This window comes from Furipterus horrens, unplaced genomic scaffold (genome assembly GCF_987537825.1).
Source record: "Furipterus horrens unplaced genomic scaffold, mFurHor1.1.pri manual_scaffold_4, whole genome shotgun sequence".
NCBI classification, from domain to species: Eukaryota; Metazoa; Chordata; class Mammalia; order Chiroptera; family Furipteridae; genus Furipterus; species Furipterus horrens.
In genome coordinates, this window is record NW_028327174.1 from 109,496,154 (window position 1) to 109,502,430 (window position 6,277).

Consider the following 6,277-nt stretch of genomic DNA (forward strand, 5'->3'; position numbering starts at 1 on the left):
GCAGTATTTTAAAAGACTTATTTCTTTAATTTCTTCATGTATGTGTTTTGGTAGAGATTTACTTTTTAAAACATTACTTTTACTTTCTAATTTCTAAAATAAAACATATAGTCATGTGAATCTGGAAAACACAAAAAATATGTAAATCGCCATTTTCTGTTAACTTTTAATAGAGGACATTGTTAATATACTTGATTTTTTTTTCCCAGGATGTTCATTTGTGTACAAATGTTTTTTAACGGAACACTTAATGAATTTTCATATCATCTTGTGCAGGGTCCATGCTAATCTTTGCTGTACTATTTCAGTTGCTGCTGAAGCAAACACTCTATGCACATGTTTTTCTTTTAATATATTATTTTATTGATTGTTGTAATTAGATCTTCACAAAGTTGTTCTTTCACTGTTTGTGTTCTGTTAACGTGAAATGAAATTGTAGTTATAAGTAAGGGTTGGTTGCCTAGGGAACAATAATTGTATATTCAGTTTAACAGAAATGAAAAGAATATTTGTCTTAAAATGCAATGTTGTTTGTTACATAGCCTTTCACCATGCGATTACATTATAAAAAATTTTAATTTCAAAAGTGAAAAGTACTTGTGCTGTTTGAGCTTTAAGGATTGGAATGTTTAAGTGCCATATCAGCTCCTTAAGAAGAAAATGCGAAGTGATTTGTGATATGTCTCCCCTGCAAGAGGGAATTTAGATTCACAATTAGTATGAAAATTATGTATCAGACTTCTGAGGTGGATTCTTCAGCATACCTTATTATCCAGCTTTTATTCACAGTCCGCCCTGGCTAGTTTAGCTCAGTGGATTGAGCGTCGGCCTGCGAGCTAAGTGTCACTGGTTCGATCTTCCAGTCAGGGCACATCAGAGAAGGAAAACTCTGATTCCAAAAAACCTCCGCTGCCTTGCGGGATACCTCTTCAGGGGAAAGGTTAAGGGAGTAAACCCCGACAGAAAATCTGGAGCCGGAGTCCCTAAGGCGGTTTGATGTTGTAGTCAACACCGGCAACTCCTGCGGCGCACCTGAACCCAAGCTGTATCGACTCCGTCTTTCCCTTGGACCCTTCAGCTGCGAAGAGAGGGGGGGTCTGCTGCATGGGCAACAGCAGACCCTCCATATTACCCTGCCCAGGCTCTGTAGCTTCAGCATCATCGCAAGATGTCGATTCAACACGGGAGGAGACAGATACCATGTCACTCCCGAGTCGGATTGCACAGCCATTCTCGGCGGTGCAGATAGACTCTTAAGAAGCTACACCATCGTCTCTCGAGACGGACGGCTGCCGACGACGATTCACAGTCCTAATATATAGCTTTGAAGAGGCCTAGTAAGTATTTTCACCTGGGTAGCCTCACTTTCCCCTATAATGGAAGTACATGTTCGCATGTATACATTACATGATGATAGAAAATAAGATATAGTAATTAGATTTCTAAATTTGGGTTCTAAGTCTCCTTGTTGATACCAGTAGATAAGTATGCAAGCAGTAATACTACTTAAAGAAATGCAGATAGCAAAAAATATATTCAATGATTGTGGAGGTGGTTGAGAGAAAACAAAAGCACTGATCAGCGTTACTAGAATCAATAAGGCTGTTAGGCGGCCAACAACTAAACTGATGATTCGGACCACTGGTGCCGTAGGTCCTGGTAGGAAAGTCCTCCATTTTGGGGTTTCTTCATTCTCCCCAAAGTCACTCAAAACCAAGCCAGCATTGCTTCCTTAAGTCTCAGCTCCGGGGCTCCCCATGCGCCTGGTCACCGTTCACACGTAGCTGAACCCCAGGTGCGTCTGGGATATCCGGGCGGTGGTGGGCGCTCAGACCCGGGGTGCCATACTGCTCCGCTGAAGCCCTGCTCTGCTCTTCATTTTGAGCAGCTCGGCATCCCCAGCCGCCAGTATGCTGAGGAGGCCTGGCAGCCCTGGGGACCTCTGGTCCCGGGCCCACACCCGCGCTGGAATGCAGTACGGAGGCTCCGCGGCGCCCGCAAGAAAGAAATCTTTGCGGTTGACGAGAGCCGGCGCACGGTCCCGGCTGTACTACGAGTTCCCATTCTGATCTCCGGCCTGGACTCGCGGTCACTGTCGCTGTGTGTACATCTTTTGATAATATAATTGAGTTACTTTATTTGTATTTTATCTTTCTTTTAAATTTAATATTCTATTAGCACATTTTTACTCATTAAGATCTCTTAATAAACATTTCCCTCACTAGAAATGTTGAGTTACAAAACACTTCTGTTGCTGTTTACTCATTTGTAGGTTAAATAGTATACATATCTCTGGACAATTGTGTAAATTAAATGTGATAATGTAGCAGTGCCTAGCATGTGGATTGAAAAAAATATAGCCATAAATACCTCCCATCCCTGTGTGCATGCCTTTTATAGTGTGGCTTAGCTGCCACTCTGACCAAAATAGAGCCCATCTCTTCACTTCCTTGATCTTTGGTACAGCCTCCTGACTTGTTTTGAGCAATCAAAAGTGGCAAAATGAAGTTGTGTAGCTAATGACCAAAGTTTTCAAGATGCCTTGCAGCTTCTGCTTTCACTCTATCAGAATTCTGAGACTACGATTTGAAGAACACTAGACTGGCCTGTTAAAGACACATGGCCCGGCCAAGAGCCAGCAATATCACTAGACACACAGGTGAAGTTATCTTAGACTATTTGACCCCAACCCCTCAAAGTGAACTTTCAGATAACTACAGATACAGGAGAAAAACCTGTAGAGACTAGAAGAACTGTCTATGTTCCATATTTTTACAAACCAGGGGTATGGACTTGGGGGGGATTGCTGGGGGAGGGGGGTGCTGGGTGGAGGGGAACAAGGGGGAGAAAATTGGAACTGTTGTAACAATATAATCAATAGAAGAACTGTCTAGTTGAGTCTTGCCAAAATAAAGAAATGTTTTAAGCTTGTCTGTTTTTAGGTGTTTGTTATGCAGCAATAAAAAGAAAACCAATACAGCAATCAATAAATATTAACTCATTACCATATAAACCTGAAAGGTGAGAATATGACACTGCAGTTGTTCCTAAGCACTTGAATATTTTTAAATTTATTATTGATTTTATGAAAAAGAGAGATGATAGAGAGGAAAGGAGAGAGGGAGAGACAGAAAGAGAGAGGAAGAGAAAGAGAGGAACATTGATTTGTTGCTCCATTTATATATGCATTCATCAGTTGCTTCCTGTATGTGTTCTTTTTTTTTTAAGTATATTTTATTGATTATATTGTTACAATAGTTCCAATTTTTTCCCCTTTGCTCCCCTCCGCCCAGCAACCCCTTCCCCCAACAACCCCATCCCCAAGTCCATGCCCATGGGTCGTTCATACAAGCTCTCCTGCCTCACTCTTTCACATATTCTTCTTATTTTTTTTAAATAAATAAATAAATAAATTATTATTTTAACAATAAAAAATAACAATCCGTCCCTCTCAGACTTAAGACTCTTTATAATCTTATAAAGGACAATGGGCGAAGGTCTCGAGCTCCTCTAGCTGCTTCAAGCTGGACATGGTCGTCATCCTACCTACCCTTGGGTCCAGAAATCCCTAATAAGAGTGGGGGTGTGGAGGGGAGGGTGGCCTTCCCACATGGGGAAGGATCGTGCAGACTCCAGGTTGGTTGGCTGTCCCCGGACAACGGCATGCTTGACTTAACAGGCTGGCATCCTTGTTGTATTCTGGAGGCAACAGATTTGGCAACAGGGTTAAAGAACATCATTCAATCCGTAACCACTAGATGACAAAAGACAGGTATTAATTTTTCAATGTTCCACATTAGGGAAAAGAAGGGCTTCTTTGGGGGAAGGTGTGCCAGGTACATCCCACCTATCCAAAACCCTTTTGCCCATTATACTTAGTTTGGGCTGAGGGAAATATTTTAGGTTTCCCCCCTCTCAGGCATCTGGGCTCTTTCTATCCAAGCCTTTAGGACAGAAAAGAGAAACCAGTTTCAAAGTGAAGCCCACAGACCACCCCATTCTTCACGAACCCAGTCACTTAGTTCAGCCAAACCATTGAGTCTCAGGAAGCAGCAATGCAGACAGGACTAAGTGAGGCCTGTACGTACAGACAATCACCCAGGCAATGAGATCGTAGGCTTAAACCCTTTGAAAACAGAAAACACATAGTTAATTTATGTAACATAACCCACATACAAGTCTCTAAATCTGTAGGACTGTCTTATCAGAAAGACACCCAGTTGCAAGGCACTTGACATTCTTCTTGCCTGTAAATTAAACATCCTTGATAATGCCACAGACATAGCTCAACTTTCAAATGAAAACAAATTTTAAATGAAAAGAAACCTTAAAGACAGCTAGCTGCACTACTTTACAGTCCACCACTGAGCATTGTGATTTTCCTTGAATCGCAATTTTTCTCCCTAAGATTACCCTCCTTGTCATTAAAGGGACTGCATTAAGTCCATTTTTAATTTATCCTGTTCACTTGCATAAACACAACAAGAGCAGAAAATGATCACTTATGATCTTTAGTTCTGCGTTGCTGGAACTTACACAAGGAACATTTAGGGTGACCTTCAGTCTGCCCTTCAAGGCACAGAAGCAGAACCACATACCTGGCATTCAGCCTTGCCTGTAAACACCTGTCTTTTCCAAGTCCTTCTGGTTTTCCATTGTGCCTTAAGGTCTCTTCTACCCATCTTTCAAGAAAACAACCTTCATTCCTTCCCTGGAAAGATTGCCATGGACCCTGCATCCATCCAAGGTACCAGGCCTTTTATCTCGTGGACTTTTATTACCTTTGAAAGTCAATCCCAGTTCCTCAGGGCTTTTTGGTAACAACAAAAGCCCAAGCATGTCTCCTTCAGGTATGACATTCCAGTCAAAATCTTAGTTTAAAAAAAAAAATCCTCTATTAACAACTGGTCTTATTAGTTTTATGCAAAGAAACCTATGTCATTACTTACTTCTCTAGAATGCCAAACTCTGAAGGGATCAGATAGGGAGAAAAATATACAGTGTGAAGGAAAATCCTTGTCCTTCTAATATTCACTAAACTTGCATTTCTATTCTTTATATTTTCATTTTTTCCCCCACTAAAAATTTTGTTTGTTTGTTTTTCCATTACAGTTGTCCCATTTTTTCCCCCTCTTGCTTCCCTGCACCCTGCCTCCCCTTCTCCCACATTCAGTACCCACCCAGTTGTCCATGTCCATGGGTCATTTATACATGTTCTTTGACTTGACTCTTCCCCTTCTTAGCCCCTTCTCTCCCTCCCATCTCCCCCTTTGTTACTGTTAGTTTATTCCTTGTTTACATACCTCTGGTTCAATTTTGCTCATATGTTTGTGCTGTTCATTAGTTTCCTGTAATAGGTGATAGCATAAGGTATTTTTCTTTCGTTGCCTGGCTACTTTGCTAAGCATAATTCTCTCTAGTTCCAACCATGTTGTTGCAAATGGTAGAAGTTCCTCCTTTCTTTCAGTACTTATTCATTGTCATTTTCCCCCTTTGTACTCATGTTCCTCTCTGTCTCTCTCTGTTTCTTCATCTTCTTAAAGCAGACCCTTTAGCATCCTTTGCAATGCTGGTTTGGTGGAGATGTATTCTTTTAGCCTTCTTTTGTCTTGGAAACTCCTTATTTCACCTTCCATTTTGAATGAGAGCCTTGCTGGGTAGAGTATTCTTGGTTGTAGGCCTTTGTTTTTCATTGCTTGGACTATTTTTTGCCATTCCCTTCTGGCTTGTAGTGTTTCTGCTGAGAAATCTGGTGATAGCCTTATTGGCGTTCCCTTGTATGTTATTAGTTGTTTCTCTCTTGCTGCTTTTAGGATTCTCTCTTTGTCTTTGAATGTTGCCATTTTAATTTTGATGTGTCTTGAAGTGTGCCTGTTGGGGTTCATCCTCTTTGGGGCCCTCTGTGCTTGCTGGACTTGCGTGACTCTTTCTCTCCTCATTGTTAGGGAAGTTTTCTGTCATTAGTTTTTCAAAGGTTTTCTATCCCTTGCTCTTCTTCTTCTCCTTCTGGAATTCCTATGATATGGATATTATTACGTTTTATGTTATCCTGCAGCTGTCTTAGAGCCTCTTCAGTCTTGTTCAGTCTTTTTTCATTTTGTTGCACTGTCTGGGAGTTTTTGTCTACATTGTCCTCCAGCTCCCTGATCCGATCTTCTGCTTCCTCTAGCCTGCTTTTAATTCCTTCTACTGTGTTCTTCAATTCAGAGATCATATTCTTCATTTCCTCCTGGCTCTTATTGATAGCTTCCATGTTCTTTTTCATGATGGTGTAATT

General features: G+C 41.2%; 1 non-coding gene across 1 annotated transcript; it reads right to left on the reverse strand.

The window, feature by feature from the left end:
- Positions 1 to 232: 232 nt before the first annotated feature.
- LOC150012651 (U6 spliceosomal RNA) lies at positions 233 to 334 on the reverse strand. Its single transcript, XR_016510944.1, has one exon. It is a non-coding gene; the product is annotated as a U6 spliceosomal RNA (small nuclear RNA).
- Between the last annotated feature and the right edge of the window lie 5,943 nt (positions 335 to 6,277).